Source organism: Macaca thibetana, chromosome 1, assembly GCF_024542745.1.
Source record: "Macaca thibetana thibetana isolate TM-01 chromosome 1, ASM2454274v1, whole genome shotgun sequence".
NCBI lineage: Eukaryota > Metazoa > Chordata > Mammalia > Primates > Cercopithecidae > Macaca > Macaca thibetana.
This window is the reverse complement of record NC_065578.1, coordinates 135,470,447-135,496,036: the sequence shown is the minus strand read 5'-3', so window position 1 is coordinate 135,496,036 and position 25,590 is coordinate 135,470,447. Positions and strand designations below refer to the sequence as shown.

Genomic DNA, 25,590 nt, shown 5'->3' with positions numbered 1-25,590 from the left:
GATGGTATCTCATTGTGGTTTTCATTTGCATTTCTCTAATGAACACCATTAGAGAATGTTGAGCATTTTGAAATATGATTTTTGGTTGAATGGATGTTTTCTTTTGAAAAGTGTCTGTTCATTTCCTTTGCCTACTTTTTAATGGAGTTGTGTTTTGGGTTTTTTTTCTCGTAAATTTGTTAAGTTCCTTATAGATGCTGGATATTAGATCTTTTCCAGGTGCATAGTTTGCAACAGTTTTCTCCCATTCTGTAGGTTGTCTGTTCCTCTATTGATATTTTTCTTTTCTGTGTAGTAGAAGCTCTTTAGTTTAATTAAATCCCATTTGCCAATTTTGCTTTTGTTGAAATTACTTTTGGCATCTTTGTCTTGAACTCTTGGCCCATTTCCATGTCCTGAATGATACTGCCTAGGTTGTCTTCTTCTGGGGTTTTTATAGTTTCGGGTTTTACATTTAAGTGTTCTATCCATCTTAAGTTAGTTTTTTGTGTACGATGTAAGGAAAGGGTCCAATTTCAATCTTCTGCAAATGGCTAGCCAATTATTTCAGTAACATTTATTAAATAGGGAATCTTTTCCCCATTGCTTGTGGGGTTTTTGTTGTTGTTATCATTGTTGTTTATGATGTAGTGTCACTCTGTTGCCCAGACTGGAGTGCAGTGGCACCCATTGCTTATTTTTATCAGGTTTGTTAAAGATCAAGTAGTTGTATAGTTGTAGGTGTGCAGCCTTATTTCTAAGTTTTCTGTTCCATTGTTATATGTGTCTGTTCCAATACTATGCTGTTTTGGTTATTGTAGCCCTGTAGTATAGCTTGAAGTTGGGTAGCATGATGCCTCCAGCTTTATTCTTTTTGCATGGGATTGCCTTGGCTATTCAGGCTATTTTTTGGGTCTGTATGAATTTTGAAATAGTTTTCTGTAGTTCTGTGAAGCATCTCATTGGTAGTTTAATAGAAATAGCATTGAATCTATAAATTGTTTTTGGGCAGTATGGCCATTTTTACAATATTGATTTTTTTCTATCTTAAGCATGGAATGTTTTTCCATTTGTTTGTGTTGTCAAATTTTTTGAGCAGCATTTTATAGTTCTCCTTGTAGAGATCTTTCACCTTCCTAGTTAGCTGTATTTCTAGGAATGTTATTCTTTTTTGTGGCAGTTGTGAGTGGGATTGTGTTCTTTATTTGGCTCTCGGCTTGGCTGTTGTTGGTATATGGCAGTGTTAGTTATATTCACACGTTTATTTTGTATCCTGAGACTTTACTGAAGTTGTTTGTCAGCATAAGGAGATTTTGGGGTGATACTATGGGATTTGTTAAGTGTAAGATCATGTCATCTACAAACGGGTATAGTTTGACTTCCTGTCTTCCTATTTGCATGCCCATTGTTTTTTTCTCTTGCCTGATTGCCCTGGCCAGGACTTCCATTACTATGTTGAATAGGAGGGGTGAGAGAAGTCATCCTTGTCTTGTGTCAGTTTTCAAGGGGAATCCTTCAAGCTTTTGGCCATTCAGTATGATATTGGCTGTGGGTTTGTTGTATTTGGCTCTTATTATTTTGAGGTATGTTCTTTCAATATCTAGTTTATTGAGAGTTTTAATCATGAAGGATTGTTGAATTTTATTGAAGGCCTTTTCTGCATCTGTTGAGATAATCATGTTGTTTTTGTCTATAGTTCTGTTTATGTGATAGATCACATTTATTGATTTCCATATGTTGAACTAAATTTGCCTCCTGGGGATAAAGCCTACTTGATCATGGTGGGTAAGCTTTTTGATGTGCTGCTGGATTCAGTTTGCCAGTATTTTGTTGAGGTTGAGGTTTTTGCATTGATGTTCATCAAAAATATCAGCCTGAAGTTTTCTTCTTTTGTCTGCTTCTACCAGGTTTTGGTATCAGGATGATGCTGGCTTTAGAGAATGTGTTAGGGAGCAGTCCCTTCTCAAGTTTTTAGGAAGAGTTTCAGCAGGAATTGAACCAGCTGTTCTTTGTACATCTGGTAGAATTCAGCTGTTAATTTGTCTTGTCCTGTGCTGCTTTTTGGTTGGGAAGATATTACTTAATTTCAGAGCTCACTATTTGTCTGTTCAGGGTTTGAATTTATTCCTAGTTCAGTCTGGGGAGGGTGTATGTGTCCAGGAATTTATCCATTTCCCCTAGATTTTCTAGTTTATGTGTATAGAGGCATACATAATATTTTCTAATGGTTGGTTGTATTTCTGTGGCATCAGTGGTAATATCCCCGTTGTCAGTTCCTATTGTATTTATTTGAATCTTCTCTCTTTTTTACTTTATTAGGCTAGCTCATGGTCTGTTTTATTAATTAAAAAGAAAACGCCTCCAGGATTTGCTGATCTTTTGAATTGTTTTTCATGTCTCAGATTTCTTCAGTTCAGCTCTGATTTTGGTTATTTCTTGCCTTCTGCTGGCTTTGGGATTTGCACTTGGTTCTCTAGTCATTTTAGTTGTGATGTTAGGTTGTTAATTTGAGATCTTTCTAACTTTTTGATGTTGGCATTTAGTGTTATAATTTTCCATCTTAGCACTGCCTTAGCTGTATCTTAGAAATTCTGGTATGTTGTATCTGTATTCTTGTTAGTTTCAAAGAACTTCCTGATTTCCACCTTAATTTTATTATTTGTCCAAAAGTCATTCAGAAGCAGATTATTAAATTTCCATGTAATTATGTGGTTTTGAGTGAATTTCTTAGTCTTGATTTTTAGTTTGATTGTGCCGTGGTCTGAAAGATTGTTACGATTTTGGTTGTTTTGCATTTCCTAAGGTGTATCTTTCTTCTGATTATGTGATTGATTTTACAGTATGTGCCATGTGGCTAGGAGAAGAATATGTATTTTGTTGGTTTTGAGTGTACAGTTCTGTGGATATCTATCTATCAGGTCCATGTGATCCAGTACTGAGTTCAAGTCCTGGATATCTTTGTTCATTTTCTGTCCCAATGATCTAATATTGTCAGTGGGGTATTAAAGCCCCCTACTATTACGTGTGGGAGTCTAAATTTCTTTAAAGGTCTCTAAGAACTTGCTTTATGAATCTGCGTGCTTCTGTGCTGAGTGCATGTATATTTAGGATAGTTATATATTCTTATTGAATTGAATCTTTTACTGTTATGTAATGCCCTTATTTTTCTTTTTTGATCTTTGTTGGTTTAAAATCTGTTTTGTCAGAAACTAGGATTGCAATCTTGCTTTTTTTTCTGTTTTTTATTTGCTTGGTAGATTTTCCTCCATCCCTTTATTTTTAGCGTATATGTGTCATTGTACATGAAATGGGTCTCTTGAAGACAGAATACCAGTAGGTCTTGGTTCTTTATCCATCTTGCCATTCTGTGTCTTTTTATTGGGGCATTTAGTCCATTTCCATTTAAGGTTAGTATTAAAATGTATGGTTTTGATCATGCCATCATGATGGTAGCTGTTTATTTTGCAGACTTGTTTATGTGGTTGCTTTATAGTGTCATTGGTCTGTGTACTTCAGTGTGTTTTTGTAGTGGCTGGTAACAGTCTTTTCTCTGCATATTAAGCACTTTTTTCAGGAGTTTTTGTAAGGCAGATCTGGTGGTAATAAATTACCTCAGCATTTGCTTGTCTTAAAGGGATCTTCTTATTTCTTTTTTGCTTATGAATCTTAGTTTGGCCAAATATGACATTCTGGGTTCGAATTTCTTTTCTTTAAGAATGTCAAATATTGGTACCCAATCTCTTCCAGCTTTTAAGGTTTCTGTTGAGAGGTCCACTTTTAGTCTGATGGGCTTCCCTTTGTAGGTTACCTGACCTTTCTATCCAGCTGTCTTTAACCTTTTTACTTTTATTTCAACCTCAGAGAATCTGATGATTACGTGTCTTGAAGATGATTTTGTTTTGATGTGTTTTACTGATGCTTTCTGCATTTTTTGAATTTGAATGTTGGCCTCTCTAGCTAGGTTGGGAAACTTCTCATGGATGACAAACTGAAATATGTTTTCCAACTTGCTTCCATTCTCCCCATTTCCTTCAAGGACACCAATGAGAATCAGATTCATTCTCTTTACATAACATATTTCTTGGATGTTTTATTTGTTCCTTTTAACTCTTTTTTTTTTCACTATTCTTGTCTGATTGTCTTATTTTAGAAAGTCAGTCTTTAAGCACTGAGATTCTTTTCTCCATGTGGTGTATTCTGCTGTTAATACTTTTCATTCCATTACAAAATTCTTGGAATGGGTTTTTTAGTTCTATCACATCAGTTATGTTCTTTTATATACTGGCTATTTTGTCTGTCAGCTCCTGCATTGTTTTGTCATGATTTTTAGCTTTCTGGCATTAGGTTTCAATGTATGCCCATAGCTCAGATGATCTTCATTTGCATCCATATTCTAAATCCTATTTCCGTCATTTCAGCAATCTCAGCTTGGTTCAGAACCCTTCCTGGAGAGGTGACACAGTCGTTTGGAGGAAAGAAAGCACTCGAGCTTTTTGGGCATTCAGCATTCTTGCACTGATTCTTTCTCATCTTTGTTGGTTTATTTACCTTCAATCTTTGAGGTAACTGACCTTTGGATGTGCATTTTTCTTTTATTGTATTTGATTGCCTTGAGACTTTGATTGTGGTAAAATGTGTTTTCAGCCAACTGTTTTTGTTTCTGGAAGATTTTGGGGGCCAGCACTCAGTTCCCAAATCTTGGACTTTGTGCTCTCTGGGAGACTTGTTTTGAACCTCGTTTGTTTTCTGGCTCCTGGAGGTTTGGAATCCACTGCACTGTGTATATGGTGGTGGGTGAGGTGCAGCAGCTGCAGCAGAGTGCTAGTGGGTGCTGGAGTGCTTGCCCTGCTACAGGCATTCACTGGAGTGGTGAAGGCAATACAGCAGGGGGTTATGAGTGGCGGGAACCCCTGTTGCAGAGTGTGTGTGCCATTGTGCTGGAGGTGGTGTTGGCTTAGGGCCAGAATGCTAGTGGTGCAGGTCTGGGTGCCTAATCTGTGCCTTACAAGCAGGAGTGATTGCTCAGGGAAGGACCCACTGTTCTCTGTGCAGTGTTAGTGCAAGGGTGGGGTGCTAGTATGGGTAGGGCTTGCTGGCTCTGTGCCTGCCAAGGCTGAATCTGCAGTGGTGGTTGGTGGGGGGTGCGGGAGAGTGAATTGTGCTCCTGTGCTGGTGGACAGTGAAAGTAAAACCTGCCCATATAGACATGCACCAGCAAAGCAATGTGGGAAGTTACCATGGCCCTGGGGGAAGCTGCAGTATGGGGAGGGAGCAGACAGGCTTGTATGTGGTCATAGCGATCAGCTCGTTGGAACTCTTTACCAGTCGGGCATAGTGCATCAGTGCAAAAGCTACAGTGTGGGCCCCGAGGACACCCAAGACTGCCCTGCAAGCAGACATGGCCAGGCTTGGGCCCCAGGATAGGCCAGCAGACCAAGGGATGCTTAGGTCAGACCAGTGCCATCTGATAGGCAAGACAGCCCTGTGGAGATCAGATCTGACAGTTCCTCTGGGCTACTAAAGTCTCGGAGCAAGTTGAGCCTATGGGGATGGTTGGCCAAGTCCACACCTCACTACAGATGCTTCTTTACCAAACCCTTTGAGCTCTACATCAGCTGGCTTGCTGTCTCTACCAAGTAGGGGTTGCAGTTCTAAGGGACAGCAGCTCTCCCAACTAACTCAAAGTGTCTCTGGTGGTCAACGGGTCTCTTCCTGCTCAAGGTTCCAGAGGCCTATGGCGAGAGTGGGTTGCTTCTTGACAGTTCAACTCGTTCTGGAGCTATTGTGGTCCAGAAATGAGTCCCAGTATACAGTAGCCCCATGCATTGTTTCCAGCTTTCTGCTGCATCAGACCAGCTTCTGTGTCTTCCCTCTGTCCACTGTCAGTGCCTTTCCTCTGAAGATTGTTAAAAGCATACCTGTCATCTCAGTCCCTCAGTGAGAGCTGTTCTACCTCGCTGCATCTAGTTGGCTATCTTGCCCTCCCCTGCTGCTTTTTAAAATAAAGCAAAATTGACTTTCATTAGTTATACTCTCACCTTTAATACTAAAGCAAATGCTATTAAATTGAAGTTATGCAAACCTAAATATTTTTGACAGAAATTACATCCATATTTCTGGAAAAGCTATTACTGTCTTGATACACAATGAATTTTTGTTATCATTACTTTTGATGCCTTTATGAAACTAAGGGCTTCCTTGAGTCTCTAGTCTTTCTGTCAAGAACATTAACGTCATTCTTTTATGAGGAATGAAAGTACATTATAATTTATCTAACTTCTAAGTCTATTTAGGCCAAAAATTACCACAAAAGGCCTGGTGCAGTGTCTCATGCCTGTAATCTCAGCACTTTGGGAGGCCGAGACAGGCGGATCGGATCATCTGAGGTCGGGAGTTCTAGACCAGCCTGACCAACGTGGAGAAACCCCGTCTCTACTAAAAATACAAAATTAGCCAGGTGTGGTGGTGCATGTCTGTAATCCCAGCTACTTGGGAGGCTGAGGCAGGAGAATTGCTTGAACCCGGGAGGCGGATGTGGTGGTGAGCTGACATCGTGCCTTTGCACTCCAGCCTCAAGAACAATCTCCTTCTCAAAAAAAAAAAAATTTACCACAGAAAATTGATAAATTAATATTGTAAGAGTGATACATTTAGAGTATGGACTTCTATATAAAGGTCATGTGCAATTTTCATTGGATAATTTTCAAAGTCTTCAATATGAATCCTGAAATGAAAAAGGTTTAGTAAGTAGGAAGAAAAGGAAGAAAAAGAATAGAAAATGTAGTATGGTTTCTTAGAAATATAATATCATTATAGAGATTTATTTATAACTTGTATCCTGTCAATTGCTAAGAAAAGTATTAGGCCTTGTCATTAAAATTATATTGAAGTATATTATACATATATAAATATACATGTTATAAGTATATAGCTTGATAAATGTTACAAAATTCTGCAACATACCTACATAACTAGCCCTTAGTTCAAGAAGGAGAGCATAAAAAAAAGGAAGGAAGAGGGAAGGAAGGAAGGAAAAAAAAGAAAGGAAATTAAAGGAAACATGTATTACTAGAAATCCAGATGCCCTCTTGTAGTTTCTGCCTATCCACCAAGTGCAAACATTACCCTGATTTCTAAAACCTTTAAGTAGTTTTGTCTATTTATGAACTTTATGGTCATAAAATATATACTCTTTATGATTGGCTTCATTCGCTCAACGTTCTTAGTGGCATTGCTTCTTTTTCATCCATAATCTAATCCATCTATACTTACTGCTGTATTGTATTCCATTGTATAAAATCAACTTGTATTGTTGATAAAATTTTGATTTTGTCTAGTTTGGGACTATTATGAATACTCTTGCTTTGAACTTTTTAGTACCTGTCTTTGGTGCCAAGATAGTCACATTTCTGTATGCTAGAGACCTAGAAAAAGTACTAGATTATAGGTTATGCATATGTTCAGCTTTAGTATATACTGCCAAATGGTTTTCTAATGTGGTCCTTACAATTTACATTTCCACCAGGAGTGCATGAGAGTTTCGTTTGTTTTGCATCTTGGCAAACATTTGTTATATTTTCTTTTTCCATTTTAGTTATTTTGGTGGCTATGTAACTGAACTGCATTGAGATATAATTTGCATTTCCTTGATAACTAATAAAGTTGAAGCCATTTTATATGTTTAGTGCCCATCTGAAGGTAATTTTTTTCAAGTATCAGTTTAAGACTTTTGCATCATTATGTTGCATTGTCTACCTTTTTCTTATTACATTGTGGATACAAGTATATTATCAGATATATATATATATGTGTGTACATATATGTGTATATACGTATACGTATATATACACACACGTGTATATACACACACATATATATACATATACACACATACACGAATATCTTCTCCCACTCTAGTTTTTTATTTTCTTAATTTTGATAATAATAATTTCTTAAATTGAATGTAGTTACACATCAATTTTTCTTTTTTATGACTTTCTGGTTATTTTTGTTAATTTGTTATTATGTATGTATATATGTATGTATGAGATAAGGTTTTACTCTGTCACCCCTGGTGAAGTGCATTGACATTGTCATAGCTGACTATATCCTCAAACTTCTGGACGTAAGCAATCCTTCTATCTCAGTTTCCTAGGTAGCTAGGACCACAGGGGCATGCCACCTGCCCAGCTATTTTTTTTTTTTTTTTTTTGTAGAGATGAGTTCTCTCTATGTTGCCCAGGCTGGTCTTGAACTCCTTGCCTCAAGTGATTCTTCTGCCTAATCCTCCCAAAGTTTTCAAATTATAGGTATGAGCCACCACACCTGGTCCTGGTTTCTATTTTTTAAAGTTTTGCCAATTATAATATGTATATCTCTGTTTTCTTCTAAGAGCTTTAAAATTTTAACTTTTGCATTCAGAGCTACAATCATCTATAATCAATTTATGTGTATAGCCTGAGATAAGAATCAAGATCTTTTCTGTCTGTGTGTCTGTGAATGTCTAATAGGCTTGGCACCACTAGTGCCAGTGTAAGACATTATTTACTTACTGCACTGTCAACTTTGTCTTTAATAAGTTGGTCATATATATTTTGTAAATGTAGTTTTTAAAAGAATTATATTTTAGTTGAAGGTTAATTGGCAATTTCTGATAGGTAAAGTCTCTAGTTTTGTTTGTTCTGTTTATATTGCATTCTGGCTTTCTTACTTAGAAACCTAAAGCACAGGGACTGCCATTATAATGGCCTCCCTGTTAAGATTTTTAAACACTTGTTTTTATTTATTTTACATATTATGTATCCATTGATCTGACTCCTTAAAGTTGGGTCTATTATTTCTAAGTTCTATTGATAACCTTTACATCTAATAACTGTTCACAGCACACCAGCTGTCTTATTTCATGTGTGATTCAGTAGACATCCAGGCAACAAATATTATATTTATGAACCCCTACTATTAATTCTTCCTTTTCTATAATGATAACTTTGCAACAATTCAGTAAGTCCATTTTAGAAAATTTCTTTTTTTTTCTTTTTTCTTTTTTTTTTCTTGTGATGGAGTCTTGCCTTGTCGCCCAGGCTGGAGTGCAGTGGCACAATCACGGCTCCCTGCAATGTCCACCTCCCAGGTTCAAGCAATTCTCATACCTCAGCCTCCTGTGTAGTTGGGATTACAGGCAATTCCACTTCTGATTTAACTTTGTCAAGAGTTCCTTGACCACTCTCAGAATTGATCACTCACTAGAAAAACTAAAAACGCTTAGAAAAAGTGTTACATTTATGGCTACAATTTATTAAATAGAAAAGATACAGATTATATTTAGGAAAGAAAGTAGGAGGTAGGAAAGCTTTCAAAGGAGACCAAGTGCACACCTCCAGTTGCCCTGTCACAGTGGAATCACACAAGCAGTACATAATTTTCCCAGTCTTAATGTGACATGTGCAAAGTTTTGCCAAGTAGAGAAACCAACCAGAGTCTTGGTGTCCAAAGTATTTTATTGGGGTTCAATTGTATAGGCATGCAGTGGGCACATGACTGGCTCTAGCTACTCAACCACCATTTCTACTGTAGGGGTCATACTAATACAGCATGGCCCAGAGACCCAGGCATACAAAAACAAGATATTCACTATCACTTATGTGGTTACAATCATATACATGTTTTTACCCAAGACCTCAAGTGAACTAAAACACTCTTTCTTATCAGGTAGAATTTTCCAAGGTCATGGAGATTACCTTCTAGGGGCAAGTCTAGAACCAGTTCTGAAGACCTTTAAAATGTACATGGTTGGGGAAGTCCACACCAATTGAATTAACATTTTGTTGCAGAGCTTTATACTACCATTGGTGCAGGATATTTTATATTGAGTCATTTGTTCATTTGTCACAAGACCTAAAGACCAGCTCACTGTTGAATGAATGCATGATTTCCAGGTACCTGTTCTCAGGCATGGAAATATTCAAGGCTCAAATAGAAAAATCAATGGCTACCTTAGTGATGCAAGAACTTCCTTAAACTAACCATTTATCCACTCTCCACTCAAGCTATTAATATTTAAAATATGCACAAATAAGCAAATATGACTATTAATTGAGATGAGCTAACAGCTGAGAGTTCTGAACAAAACACAGCTAGATATTTACCTTGCTCTATCTCCAGCTAAGGCTGATCACTTTTGGCTGTCCATGTGTGAGGAACACTATTTACAAATTACATGTCAAACATGTTAAAAAATATTTCATGATACTGGTTAAAGCATAATAAGAAACACTTTAGTCAGAATAATAAGATGGGTATAGACACCACTGCAGTAAGATTTTGTAGTTGGGGAGAAAGATTGAGCTCAACTCTAAATACAGTATGGGTAAGTAAGAACTTACAGGCAAGGAGTAGGCTAAGGATTGATGGATGGAAACTTACTAAGAGGAAACAAAGATGAGGGGTATTCTGGTTAAAGTGACCAAACCAGTTCTTGCTGGGGACAGCCAGGGTGATCAACCTTGTGGGATGGCGGACAGTGAGAAACCTTATGAAACATTGAGGTCAATCAGATATTAAGGATGAAGTGTTCTTGCTAAACTGACTTTTCAAGGTAATTTGCTACAGCTGAATTTTACAAGAAAGTTTATAGATGGGCCTAGAGTAAGGTACAGAAGTCTGACAAAAGCAGTAACAGAACAGGAGTCACTCTGAGAGAGACTTGAAACTAGGACCTAGAATTTGAATTACTTGCTTAATAAAGAAGACACAAATTTTTTCTATTATGTTTTACTTGAAAATGTGATTTAAGACTGTAGATTAGTAGAAGATGAGAAAAGGATACAGCCTGCATCCATGAAAAGGAAATGGCCAGTTTATCGTTTTCTATCTAGATCTGTTATGTTAAACATGGGCTCATGGACATCCAATTTGAATATGCATGGTCAGTGGAGCAAAACTATTGCAGGTGCCAAAGCTAGCACAGCTGAAAACATAAGGTATCATTGGATAAATTTAGTCCCAAATAAGTAGAAAAAAATGAATTAAAGTAATACATATTTATGAACCTTAAATGGCTAATAAGTGAATATATAAATTAATTTTGTGGAGAAATCAGGCAAACTAAGAAAGTATACATTAAACAAAAAAGCTTAGAAATAGAAAGCAAAATGCTCAAAGATCTTGGCCGGGCACGATGGGATTACACCTGTAATCCCAGCACTTTGGGAAGCCGAGGTGGGCAGATCACGAGGTCAAGAGATCGAGACCATCCTGGCCAACATGTTGAAACCCTGTCTCTACTAAAAATTCAAAATTAGCTGAATGTGGTGGCACACGCCTTTAGTCCCAGCTACTCAGGAGGCTGAAGCAAGAGAATTGCTTGAACCTGGGAGGTGGTGGTTGCAGTGAGCTGAGATCACACCACTGCACTCCAGTCTGGTGACAGAGGGAGACTCAGTCCCAAAAAAAAAAAAAAAAAAAAAAAAAAAAAAAAAAAAAATGTGTATTCTCTAGACATTTGAAAAATCCTCTCTCAAATCAAGAGCCAACAACTAATGAAACATAGGTATCAGTGACCACTTATGAAGAAGAATAGAGCTTTAAAAATAAATGATCACTGAATAAGTAATGACAACTCACAGCAAACAGTCACAAAGCCTAGGGAGGGAGGTGAATTTGATTTCCAGATTTACTACAGTATAGTATTCAACATGTCCACTTTTCAACAATAAAAAATGATGAGCCAGGCAAGATGATGTGCACTACAGGTGCCAGATACTCAGGAGGCTGAGTTGGAAGAATTGTTTAAGCCTAGGCATTTCAGTGCCCTATGACTGAGTCTGTGAATAACCGCTGTACTGCAGACTGGGCAACATAGGAAGACCCCATCTCTAAAAAATAAAATAAATAAGCAAATAAAAACATAGTCATTCAAATGAACAACAAAATATTATTCACAGGAAAATATACTAATGAATTAACAGAAATTCTCTTAGGAAGCACAGACGTAATATTTATTAAACTAAGCCTTTGAATCAACTTTCATAAGCACATTTTAAAAGCCAAAAGGAAAATGAACAAAGAGTAAAACAAATGAGTAAAACAATGTCCCGCCAAATAGAATATATCACTAAACAAATAGGGATTTTAAAAAAGTCAACGAAATAGAAATTCTAGAACAAATGTATACTAACTGAAATAAATTTAATAGAGGGCTTTAACAGAGCACTTGAGCAAGCATATAAAAGAACTGATAAACTTAAAAATAAGTAATTAAGAGTCTGCTAAAAAGTAAACACAAAAGAAAAAGGTAATGCAGAAATTTAGAAACAAAACTTTCAGGATCTCTGATTATCACCAACATTTAAACTCTGCTTGCAAGCACTCCTCCCTCTGCGGTTCTGTGTGGTAGCCAAGGTGTTTCTTCCTTGGCATGTGAGAATATGTAGGTAATAAGCTAAAGTCAGTTTTACAGTGCCAGGCATCATGTGTTTGGTCATATTCTTAACCCTAACAGGCAATTTTTCCCTCATCAAGGTGATCAGTATGTAGGTGAAACAAAGCATTCCCTAATTACTGTGGGGCAGGAATGTAAGGGAGAGCTCCACTTACGGTCTCCCTGAATGCAAAGCCTATGGGGATGGGGTGATAGGCTGCACCTAAATGGCAGGATGAGAATGGAAGACAGAGCCCTGTTCAGTATTTGCCTTGACAGTGCGTTCAATTTGGGTTGGGAGAAGCTAGGCCTCAATATTGCAGGGTGAGGATGAAAGAGTTCTGCTCCTAGTTTTTGTAACACTAGCACTGTGGGAAGAGAAGTATTATGTCTTACTTGTGTGTGATATTTGCCAGAATATGAAGACGTGTCATCCAGTAATCACTTTCTGCATAGGCCATCTTTATCCCATGCTGCTTTGGCTAGAGAGAGCATGTTAGATTTTTTTTTTTCCATTATTTTTCAGTTGCCTTTTCCAGGTTACTGTGTTCTCCACTACTGAACCAGGATATATAGGAGGCAAAACAAAACAAAACAAAAGACATACCCAGGGCAGTAGCCGTTAAAACCACTCCTGTTGTTCCAAGTTAGTCTGCCTTCTTTTCTGTACCTTTCAGAGTCTTTAGACTGATGCTTTATAAGTTTTTACAAGCCCGTTGCTATAATTTTTGAGAATAGAATAGAGTTTGCTTATCCCATCTTGTCTAGAACCAAAAGTTTCAACTTTTGGTGTTTCAAGAAAACTTTGAGACATTTAAATCCATTTTGTCTTGTATTTCCTGCATGAAGCAGTAGCCTGTCAGTTCTTATGCCTTCTAAACTGCAGCAGACTCCTGAAATTTTGTGTATCATCAATACATTTACAAAGTGCACGATGCAGCCAAAGATGTTAGGGCAGGTTGTGGGTAAAATTTGGAGCTTCTACTCCGTGCCTTCTTACCTGGAACATCTCTACATTTTAGCCACTGTGGAAACCCTGAAATTCACCCTTTCCTTTTTTTTTTTTTTTTCCCAAGATTTTAAAAAAATTTGGGGGTACATCTGCAGGATGTGTAAGTTTGTTACATAGATGTGTGCCATAGTGGTTTACTGTACAGATCATCCTGTTACCTAGGTATTAAGCCCAGCATCCATTAGCTATTCTTTCTGATGTTCTCCCTCCCCCCAACCCCCCAACAGGTGCCCAGTACGTGTTGTTCCCCCAACATGTTCATGTTTTCTCATCAGTTAGCTCCCCCTTATAAGTGAGAAATTGCAGTGTTTGGTTTTCTGTTTCTACATTAGTTTGCTAGAATAATGGTTTCCAAGTCCATCCGTGTCCCTGCAAAGGACATGATCTCATTTCTTTTTATGGCTGCATAGTATTCCATGGTGTGTATATACCATATTTTCTTTATCCAGTCTATCACTGATGGGCATTTAAGTTGATTCTATGACTTTGCTATTGTAAATAGTGCTACAATGAACATACATTTGCATGTATCTTTATAAAAGAATGATTTATATTCTTTTGGGTGTGTATCTGGTAGTGGGATTATTGAGTCAAATGGTATTTCTGCCCTTGGGTCTTTGGGGAGTTGCCACACTGTCTTCCACAATGGTTGAACTAATTACACTCCCACCAACAGTGTACAAGTGCTTTTTCTCCACAACCTCACCAGAATCTGTTGTTTTTTTCCTTTTTTTTTTTTTGACGGAGGGGGTGGATACAGTCTCACTCTGTCACCCAGGCTGGAATATAGTAGCACGATGTCAGCTCAATGCAACCTCCACATCCTGTGTTCAAGTGATTCTCATGCCTCAACCTCCTGAGTAGCTGGGATTACATGGTGGCATGCACCACCATGCCCAGCTATTTTTTTCTATTTTTTAATAGAGACAGGGTTTCACTGTGTTGGCAAGGCTGGTCTTGAACTCCTGGCCTCAAGTGATCCACCTGCCTCAGCCTCCCGAAGTGCTAGGATTACAGGCGTAAGCCACTGCCCCAGACTATTTTTTGACTTTTTAATGGCCATTCTGATTGGCATGGGATGGTATCTCACTGTGGTTTTGATTTGCAATTTTCTAATGATCAGTGATGCTAAGCTTTTTTTTTTCATATGTTTCTTGGCTGCATGTATGTCTTCTTTTGAGAAGTGACTGTTCACGTCCTTTGCCCACTTTTTAATAGGGCTGTTTTTTTCTTGTAGATTTGTTCAAGTTCCTTGTAGACTCTGAATATTAGACCTTTGTCAGATGGATAGATTTCAAAAATTTTCTCCCATTCTGTAGGTTGTCTGTTCACTCTGATGATCATTTCTTTTGCTCTGCAGAAGCTGTTTAGTTTAATTAGATCCCATTTGCCAATTTTTGCTTTTGTTGCAATTGCTTTTAGCATTTTCATCATGAAAACTTTGCCTGTGCCTATGTCCTGAATGGTACTACCTAGATTTTCTTCTAGGGTTTTTATAGTTCTGGGTTTTACATTTAAGTATTTAATCCATCTTGAGTTAATTTTTGTATGTGGTCTAAGGAAGGGATCCAGTTTCAACTTTCTGCATATGGCTAGCCAGTTATCTTAGCCCCATTTATTAAATAGGGAATCCTTTCCCCATTGCTTGATTTTGTTAGGTTTGTCAAGGATCAAATGGCTGTGTAGCAGGACAAGCCACAGACAAAACTCCTCAGACACCAAGTTAAAGAAGGAAGAGGTTTATTCGGCTGGGAGCATCAGCAAGACTCCTGTTTCAAGAGCTGAGCTCCCCAAGTGAGCAATTCCTGTCCCTTTTAAGGGCTTACAACTATAAGGGGGTCCGCGTGAGAGGATTGTGATTGATTGAGCAAGCGGGGGGTACATGACTGGGGGCTGCATGCACCGGTAATCAGAACGAAACAGAACAGGACAGGGATTTTTACGATGCTCTTCCATACAATGTCTGGAATCTATAGATAACATAACCGGTTAGGTCAGGGGTCAATCTTTACCAGGCCCAGAGCGCGGCGCCAGGCTGCCTACCTGTGGATTTCATTTCTGCCTTTTAGTTTTTACTTCTTCTTTCTTTGGAGGCAGAAATTGGGCATAAGACAATATGAGGGGTTGTCTCCTCCCTTATTTCCCCACTTTGAGACTCTCACTCATTTTATTAGTGGGAGTTCTCACCTTCATTTTGACTGCCTATGTCTTCCTGCATGACAGATCGATAGTGATTTATGTAGTACACTTGTGCTGAAGCATTCTGGTGAACTAGAGTAGCGATGAAACATTTTACTATTTGATTGAGTACAGGTAGTAAATAAGGGATCAGTAAGCAGGTTCCTATTACTACTATAATTTTAATTACAAGAGTTTTAAATCCTCCTAGCACTGGAAATCATTTTTAAACATGGCCTCAGGGTTAAATCCTTGCCACACTTGTACAGGCACATGTGCCAGTTTCATCATGTCTTTAACTATATCTTTGACTACTTGCCCTGGATCATCTATGTGCAGGCAGCAATTCGTAAGGTTAAATTTTCTACAGACTTCTCTTTCAACTGCTAGCAAGTTAGTCGAGAGTCAATTTATTTTGATAGATAGCATTTCTCATCTGAGTTTCTTGCCAGGCCAGAACAGTCAGGGTTTTACCAGTTTTATTAGTGATGATCTCCAAGACAGCTTGCCAACCATATGATTCGGTTGAGCATGTAAATGGGGGTCCGGTATCCCCATGACCCATCTTGTGCCCAAGTGGCAGCCCCATAGTATTATATAATTTTTTCAGGAGGCCGTTTATCATCTTTTTAATTATCTATGGCTCTGCTTTGCTTTTTGGGGGAAGCATAGACAGGGAAGCCCAGGAGTTCACCTGTTTTTATGGGCAGTAGGAAGAAAGATGGTTTAATAGTGCCAGTAATACAATTGCCTGTCCACTGGTCAGGCAGCTTAGTGTAGGCTCTATGTCCACATATCCAATATAGCTCTGTGGGGGCCATCCAGTCCCAGTGGGATTCTGGGTGGTCCTAAACGGTCTGCAAGTTTGGAAATTTACTGAAGGGATTTTTCTCTGTGTCGTTTGAACTCCACCATGTAGTCTTCCTACAGGAAGGATGAAGTCCTTCCCCATTCTTACTATACAGTATTGTCTAATGATTGAGGCTTTTAGGACCTAGAAGTGATCAGGGTGATTCTTTTGGGCCAGGAATTCATCAGGAACTGGGTCTGTAGGTACTAACTCTCAGGCTTCCTATGGCCATTGATCTCCTATTACAGTTCCTCCACATACATAACATGAAGTGACATTGAGAGACTGGGCTACATGCTTGGCTAATTGCAAAAACAAATTTCTTGTTTTTTCTTGGAATTTCTGGTACTGGCACATTTAGTTTATCATAGAAGGTTTGAAATACTGGCTGGAGAGACCGTTTATAAACTTTTTCTCAAACCACAATATTTACTTGAAGATCCAGTCCAGCTCCATCAATTTTTAGGGTTACACGTTCTCCTTTTTTCTAGCGAGGATTAAGGGGGTTGATTATTATGAGTTCTAAGGGTACAGGACCAGTGGTACAGGAAGGGCCACTTTTCCCTTGCTGAAGGTGGACAGGATTTTTTCATGTTTTAAAATTTAAGTAGCCTAAATGACACAAGACCATTATCTATATTTTCACACAGTTCTAATTCATGATAAACGTACTTATTTTCTGCCATATAACCTCTTTCCTAATTAAGAGAACCACATCCTATTTTTAACTTATCATTATTAATGACAGCAAAGGCATCAAATTTTAAGGTGACTTGTTTGGGCACCTCTTTTTTTTCTTTTTTGGCTAACACTTTTCTCATATTGTTTATAAGCCCCTACCAGTCTTCAGTTCTTAATCTTATTTTAAAAACTGTGGTCTTGGGAGGCTCAGATGGGTTGTAACACACATCAGGTTGGTCATTTCCTGGGCTACATACCTTGTATAGAATAACATTATACAAACAAGTTCTTTTTAGAGTTCCAGTATACTTATAATAACCATAAAATAATAGGACTGTAGCAACCTTTTGTCCTACCTCAGTGACTTGATATATACACTGGGAACAGCCTTCAGTCTGAGGAAGGTCAGTTGAAGTCCTTACTGTACAAGTCCAAATTTTAAGGAAAATGAGTCCCACGATGAGTTTCCTCATGCTTCGGCCGTGCATGAACCAGTCAACTTCCGGGTGTGACTGGAGCAAGGCTTGTCGTCGTCTTCAGAGTCACTTTGCAGGGATTGGCGAAGCTGCTCCCATCCATGTATGGCTCCCAGTCTACTGATGTTTAAGGATGGTCTCAGAGGTTGGGCCCACTAGAATAAACTGAGTCCAATACCTCTACATAGTTATGTTCAACTGGGATCTCTGATACCAGGAGCAAGGTGGTGGGGTTTAGGGTGTTTTAAACTTCAGTGATTATGCAGGGATTTTCACAGATCAAGGTTTGGTATCTAGTTAGTCTAGCATTTGTTAGCTAATGATGTCCTTTGGTATTTATTAAAGTCACCACAGCATGAGGGGATTTTATGTTTAGGTTTTGCCCAAGAGTTAGCTTATCTGTTTCTTGTGCTAACAGGGCTGTTGCTGCTATGGCCCTTAGATATGGGGACCAGCCTTTGGAAACCCCATCTAGTTGTTTTGAGAGATAGGCCACTGGCCTTGGCCAGGGCCCTACAGTCTGGGTTAAAACTTCAACTGCCATTTTTCTTTTTCTGACACTTGGGTGTAAAGGGTTTTGTCAGGTCAGGTAGACCCAGGGCTGGGGCTGACATGAGTTTTTCTTTAAACTCATGAAAAACTTGTTGCTGTTGGTTGTAATAAGTGTAGTTTATATAGTCTGCATTTTTATTAACTGTCACCCACTAAAATATTGACTTAAATCCTGTAACTATTTGATTTCAAGCTTTAAATTGATCCAGTATTATTTGCGGGGCTCCAATTGCATCTAAATAGATGTGAAAGTTGAAAGACCCATAAGGGGCTTCTCTTGCTTTACGATGTCTTTTTTTTTTTTTTTTTTTTTTTCTGGTTGATGAAATGCCAGGGTGAAAGGGATAGCCAAATGGACAAAAGCACAAGTGTCACTCCAGTTATTTGGCAGAGTGCCCAGTATAGGTCCACCACAATACCACCACACATCTGCTCGGGGATGAACAAGGGCTGACTGATTGATAAGCTCTTGAAAATTCTTAAGCTCATCACATCCCTTCAGGTCTTCAAGAAATGCTAAGTTTTCTCATTGTCATGAGAGACACAAAGTGAACTTAGTGTTGGGAGACAGAAGCTGGATGGCCCTCAGGGGCTGACCCGCAGAGTGCCAGACTTCGGGATATAGCAGAGAGAGCTTGGCATGACTTATTACTCCAGACTGTAGAATCCTGGAAGAGCTACAATGCAGCCTATGCCTGGTCGACCAGGGAACCACCTTGGTGGGAGGGGGCAGTTTGGGCCTCTGGCCTGCCATGTGCACAAGCATAGCAATTGCTTTTGTTTAATTTGCAGGTGGAATATTTGATCCATTTTAACCAGGCATTTGCACCTTGATATCCTGTCTTTATTGCTAAAGTTTAAGTGTTTAACTTCTATGATCCTCTAGTAAAATGAATGTATGATTTTAGGAAATTACAAAAACTGGTTGGGGCAGTCCATCCTTGCTCTTTAGTGGTCCACAGAATGTTGGACCAACTATGGCATGAAAACTCTACACTGGGGGCAAGACTTCTGGTTGGCACTAGGGTCTTTATCGAAATCTCCTCGGATTAAATGGTCCTAGTTTACTAATGCCCAGGCTGAGGAGAGTCAGGAGGGACAGAAGTACTTTTCTGAAGTAGAAAGCTGTCTTTGACTTGGCAAGTCTCCACAGGATATAACAAAGCAAGCATTAAATGCAATAGTTTGAGGTGAAATTGGCTTGGTTATGCTAATAACTGGATGGTCAGCAATAGAACGAGGAAAGAAGAAAGAGTAATAGAATAGATGAAAAGAGTTAAAGTTGTCTTCGCTTTAGTTTGGTAGGGTTTTCCCCTGGGACTATGGTCCATGACTCTGGAGGGGGTGGTGTCTTCTTGACTTGGGTGTGATTAGTCCATCCCTTTCCTTTTTTTTTTTTTTTTTTTTTTTTTGCTGTATGAACAGCAGTCTTGGTGGTTAGCAGCAAAAGGTAGGGTCCTTCCCAGGCTGGCTTGAGTTTTTCTTCTTTCCACGCTTTGATGAGAATGTGATCTTCCGGCTGGTGCTAGTTTACCGGAAATTCTAGGGGTGATACATGTGCTAAAAGACTTTTAGTGTTTGAGGGAAAGGAAAGTGGAAGATAAACCAAGTATATAATTTTTAAGAAATAGACCTTTTGTTTTAAATGTGGGGACGTTGGCTGTGGACTTTATAGTCCTTAGTGCCTTTTTACTGAGAAATTTCCTTTAGCACCTATTTTTATTAGTTTTTAAACCAAAGAAAGCTAAATACCATTCTACATTTAACAATGCTTTTTGTATGATTTTTGTACCAGATAAGCTAAATTTTACCTTTATATTAGTGTATTATTGTTAAACCTAATTTTAATAAACCTTATAGACATATTTATCCAATTTTTAATGTTTGACCGACCATAAGGTAAGATTTTATAGACTCTTTTTAACCTTTTATAATTTTTGCTAAAGAGCAGGTTGGTGCTTTAAGAAAAACCTGCTATGCTTTTATTTTAATGTTCAGTTTACAGAAAAACTGGTTGTTACCACTTTAACTTTAGCCAATGTTTACACACAGAATTTTCTTTCCAATTAACATTTTAAAACTTGATTAAACCTTTAAAACAAAATATACATATTTTTAACCTTTTAATGTAGGTAAAAATTTATAGTTATTCCTTGTTATAATTCTTTTACCAAAGGTATATTTTACTTTCCTTATACACCTTGCACATAAACTGTTTTTTTTACAACATTTTTCTCTTTCACAACTTTTACAGACAATTCTTTGACATGCCTCAACTTTCTGACTTATTACAAATATTTCTTTCTTTAAACAATCAGTTAATTTATTTCAGGACAAGAGTTTACCATATAATACTCTTTTTTTTTTTTTTTTTTTTTTTTTTGAGACGGAGTCTTGCTCTGTGGCCCAGGCTGGAGTGCAGTGGCGCGATCTCGGCTCACTGCAAGCTCCGCCTCCCGGGTTCACGCCATTCTCCTGCCTCAGCCTCCTGAGTAGCTGGGACTACAGGCGCCCGCCACCGTGCCCAGCTAATTTTTGTATTTTTAGTAGAGACTGGGTTTCACCGTGGTCTCAATCTCCTGACCTTGTGATCTGCCCGCCTTGGCCTCCCAAAGTGCTGTGATTACAGGCGTGAGCCACCGCGCCTGGCTATAATACTCTTTTTACATAAATTCTGCCCCGCCCCTTTTTTTCCTTAGGGTATTTCTGAACTGGTGAGGTGTGCTCACAATGAGGTTGCCTCTAAAAGTTATTTTTTACCTTTTTCTGTTAGCGAATCAGTTGCCGCTACAGATTGAATGCTTTTGGGCCATCCACAGGTTACTGGGTTAAGGATTTTTGATAGGAAGGCCTCAGTGCTTTTGGGATATGCCCTTGTTTACACTGACAATGAAGTGGTATTGGAGTGTTATAGGGTTATGGAAATTTACCTTGGCTTTTAAAAAGGAATAGGGTACACTGTTGTTGTTTTTTTTTTCTTTACTTGTATATATATCTCTCTCTTTCTCTCTTTGACTTTGTTTCTCTCTCTTTGACTTTCCTTTTGCCTCTGTCTCTTCCTCTCTCTCTTCTCTGTCTCTCTCTCTCTCTCTGCCTTGCTTATGCTGCAGTTCTCTCAACCAGTGTGGAGAGATCTAAAACCAGCTGTAACCAAGCATCCATGTATGGGAACTGGTCTGGGTGCCCTGGCTTTACAGGTTACCTTGTGCCATACCTTTGAAACAAGGGACCTGTCCAGGCTTCCTTCTGATGGCCAATCCACCTCTAATGCTGGCCCGTTACACACAGTTTTACACACAGTTTTACATTTTCCTGGTGTCATAGTACTCCATAGTCTCCTTTAAACCCTCTTTTGAAATTTTTCAACGTAGTTCCTAGTAGAGTTGACTTATTTGTGCCTGACCCATGCTTCTTTGAGACAAAACACCACGCTCACACCACACACACACCACAAAACAAAGAACGGGTAAAAAGGGCACACACACACTTTTACAGTTTATGCCAAACCAGAATCAAAACCAAAATCAGAATATCAAGAAATCTAAGCCAGGTCCAAACCAAAACCAAACTATCAAGCAATCCAAGTCAAGTCAAAAACAAAAACCAAAGTGCCGGTACAGGCACACTGTGGGTGATCAGGCCACTTCCACTCAAATGGAGTAGGCAAGTTCCTAAAACTGGTCCTGTCAGGCAATTCAAACCAAGTCAAAACCAAAACCAAAACCAAACCAAAGTGCCAATAAAGGCATGCTGTGGGTGATCAGGCCACACTTCCACTCAAATGGAGTGGGCAGGCCACATTCCACTCGAAATGGACGCAAGTTCTCAAGACTAGTCTTACCAAGTTTCAGATGTCCAGACTCCAAGTACCGGTTCTTTCCTGGTGTTCAGCCACTGCATTGATCCTCCATGGGGGCCTGCCACACACTGCTCTGGCAAGGCGTCCCACTGGGACAAATGCCTACCTGGGAGTGCTCTCAGGATCCACGTTGCTCAGGCTGGTTGGAGTCCCCCACAGGGATGTTCCACAGGGCAGGCTTAAGCTGCCTAAGGAGCTGCTGCAACCATCTGTCAGTCACCTCACTTCCCGGTCAGGGAACCAAGAAATGTAGCAGGATGAGCCGCAGACAAAACTCAGACACCAAGTTAAAGAAGGAAGAGGTTTATTCGACCAGGAGCATCGGCAAGACTCCTGTCTCAAGAGCTGAGCTCCCCAAGTGAGCAATTCCTGTCCCCTTTAAGGGCTTACAACTATAAGGGGGTCCACATGAGAGGGTCGTGATCGATTGAGCAAGCAGGGGTACGTAACTGGGGGCTGCACACACTGGTAATCAGAACAGAACAGAACAGGACAGGGATTTTTACAATGCTCTTCCATACAATGTCTGGATTCTATAGATAACATAACTGGTTAGGTCAGGGGTCGATCTTTAACTACCAGGCCCAGAGGGTGGCGCCGGGCTATCTGCTTGTGGATATTTCATTTCTGCCTTTTAGTTTTTACTACTACTTTCTTTGGAGGCAGAAATTGCGCATAAGACAATATGAGGGTGCTCTCCTCTCTTAGCTGTAGGTGTGCAGTCTTATTTCTGTGTTCTCTATTCTGTGCCATTGCACTGTGTGTCTCTTTCTGTGCCAGTACCATGCTGTTTTGATTACTGTAGCCTTGTAGCACAGTTTGAAATCGGGTAGTATGATGCCTCCAGCTTTGTTCTTTTTGCTTAGGATTACATTGGCTGTTTGGGCTCTTTTTTTTGTTCCATGTGTATTTTAAAGTAGTTTTTTCTAATTCCGTGAAGAATGTCAGTGGTAATTTAGTGGGAATAGCATTGAATTCTTTTATAAATTACCTTGGGCAGTATGGCCATTTTCTCAATACTGATTCTTCCTATCCATGAGCATGGAATGTTTCTCCATTTGTTTGTGTCTTCTCTGATTTCTCTGAGCAGTTGTTTATAGTTCTCCTTGAAGAGGTCCCTCACTTCTCTTGTTAGCTGTATTCCTAAGTGTTTTATTCTCTTTGTAGTGATTGTGAATAGTAGTTCATTCATGATTTGACTCTTGGCTTGCATGTTGTTAATGTATAGGAATCCTAGCAATTTTTGCATATTGATTTTATATCCTGAGACTTTGCTGAAGTTGCATATCAGCTTAAGAAGCTTTTGGGCTGAGACAATGGGGTTTTCTCAATATAGGATCATGTCATCTGCAAAGACAATTTGACTTCCTCTCTTCCTATTTGAATACCCTTTATTTCTTCCTCTTGCCTGATTGCCCTGGCCCAGACTTCCAATACTATGTTGAACAGGAGTGATGAGAGAGCACATCCTTGCCAAACAAATCTGGCATGGTGTTTTACGGTTTTGAAGGTTGAGCTACTAAAAGACATCTGTTTTGTTGTCAAGGACTGACACCGTACAAACCACACAGGACAAGGTGGCAGAAAAATGAACTCACATATGGAACAAGTTGCAACCCAGCTAGGCCCACTCCTAGGACTAGGACTATCCTGCCTCTATAGGTGACATGACACTTACAGGCCTGAAAGGAGGTGAACTAATGGCATCCTTTCCTTATAATTACATTTTAGGTAGCTTATCTCACATGCACAGACTCACTTCCAAGACTCTGCTGGGTGAGTGTCTATGTCTCAGCTTCATTGACAGTGAGAGCTCAAGACTTTGGTGAGTGGATAGGATGAGGCAGGATTTTCTCAATGAAGTGGTAGGAGAATTTCATTCTTTAATCTCAGTCATATCTTAGTTAATTATGACTAAATACAGTAGATGTTTTCAAAAGAATATTAATTTCAGGAATTCAAGAGAAAACTAGATTTTGGAAAAAACCTTTATTATATGCTGTTGAATTTTGGACTTTAGTTGTGTTTGGTATTCCTTATTTTATAATTTTCTTTTTTTATTTTTATTTTTAAGTAAAATAGCTATTTATTCAGCCCATTGTTATGCCAACATGTTCTGTGCATATACCACTATAATTAGCACACCCTTTGTAACAGGCAAAATTGTACATCAAGTTATATTTCATGTTACCTGATTATATAAAAATGTAAAATGAAAATGAATTATCAGTTTCTTTTAACATTCCTAGTAAACAATTCGGCAGTAGATATGAGGCACAAAATCTTAGTAAAATATGACACAGGAAGAGCTTAAGTTAGATAAGTTAACTCTTAAATTTAACTTATCATAATTTGTTACTAATATACAAAGACAGCAAACTTTTAAAATATTACATTGACTAAGATTCTGGCAATAAGACACAGCATACCAAGCTTGCCACTCAACTTGTTTATGGTAAGTCTCAGCTTCAATATGAAGCTTTTTTTTTTTTTTTTGATCAAAATCCTGCTTTTTACATGCTAAATATCTTGGCAAGTAGGCCATTAAATATGGCAATGACAGCAAGAGTGAGGAGTTAACAAAAGCTAAACATTGCAGCCTAAACAAAATCCATACCAAAAAAAAAAAAAACTATCACTGGTTACACAACATTTTCCTGACTGCTTAAAACTGCCGAGACCAGCTTAGTCGGGGAGACCCTAACCCCGTGATGCTAGAGGAATTAAAGACACACACACAGTAATATAGAAGTGTGGAGTGGGAAATCAGGGGTCTCACAGCCTTCAGAGCTTAGAGCCTCGAACAGAGATTTACCCACGTATTTATTGACAGCAAGCTAGTGATAAGCATTGTTTCTATAGATTATAGATTAACTAGAAGTATTCCTTATGGGAAACAAAGGGATGGGCTGAAATAAATGGGTTTGGCTTGTTAGCAGCAGGAGCATGTCCTTAAGGCACAGATCCTCATGCTGTTTTTGGTTTAAGAATACCTTTAACCAGTTCTGCCCTGGGTGGGCCCCGTGTTCCTTGCCCTCATTCCGATAAACCCACAACCTTCCAGTGTGGGCGTCATAGCCATCACGAACATATCACAGTGCTGCAGAGATTTTGTTTTTGGCCAGTTTTGGGGCCAGTTTATGGCCAGATTTTGGGGGCCTGTTCCCAACATAAAACTTGGTATAAAACATGCATTTTAGAATCTTCAGCTATCAAGTTCAAAAAGTACCAGTGTCTATTTAAAATAATTCCTCTCCCAAGCCGAAGTGTAATCAAAATTAATTCAAATGACATAACACATTCTAATGCTAAAAAATATTCTTTATTATTGAAGAGGTAAATCCCAGAGCTTTTGGGGCTTTCTCATGCTGCAAATGGTTCACTCAAAGCAGCATATGACAGCATCCAAGGATGACACTAAGCTCAGTAAAGGGCAAGACTGCTGGTACCCAGCTCTGACCTCCCAGTGAAGCATGGCTACCGTGTCCATAATACAGGCAGGATGTGTAAGGATCAAAGGCACACTATTCTGCTAGCTAAAGAGATAGCAAACCAGCCCTGCAACCCTAAAAGCTCCTTCCCCAG

At 38.9% G+C, this 25,590-nt stretch overlaps 2 protein-coding genes and 1 pseudogene across 4 annotated transcripts in view; 2 read left to right on the top strand and 1 right to left on the bottom strand.

Moving 5' to 3' along the window:
• LOC126951385 (BCL2/adenovirus E1B 19 kDa protein-interacting protein 3-like) overlaps nt 1-12,858 on the bottom strand; it is a 28,142-nt pseudogene extending 15,284 nt beyond the window's left edge.
• SNAP47 (synaptosome associated protein 47) overlaps nt 1-25,590 on the top strand; it is a 779,054-nt gene that overhangs the window by 530,369 nt on the left and 223,095 nt on the right. The window lies entirely within an intron of this gene.
• Nucleotides 1-25,590, top strand: part of ZNF678 (zinc finger protein 678) — a 102,037-nt gene that overhangs the window by 22,909 nt on the left and 53,538 nt on the right. The window lies entirely within an intron of this gene.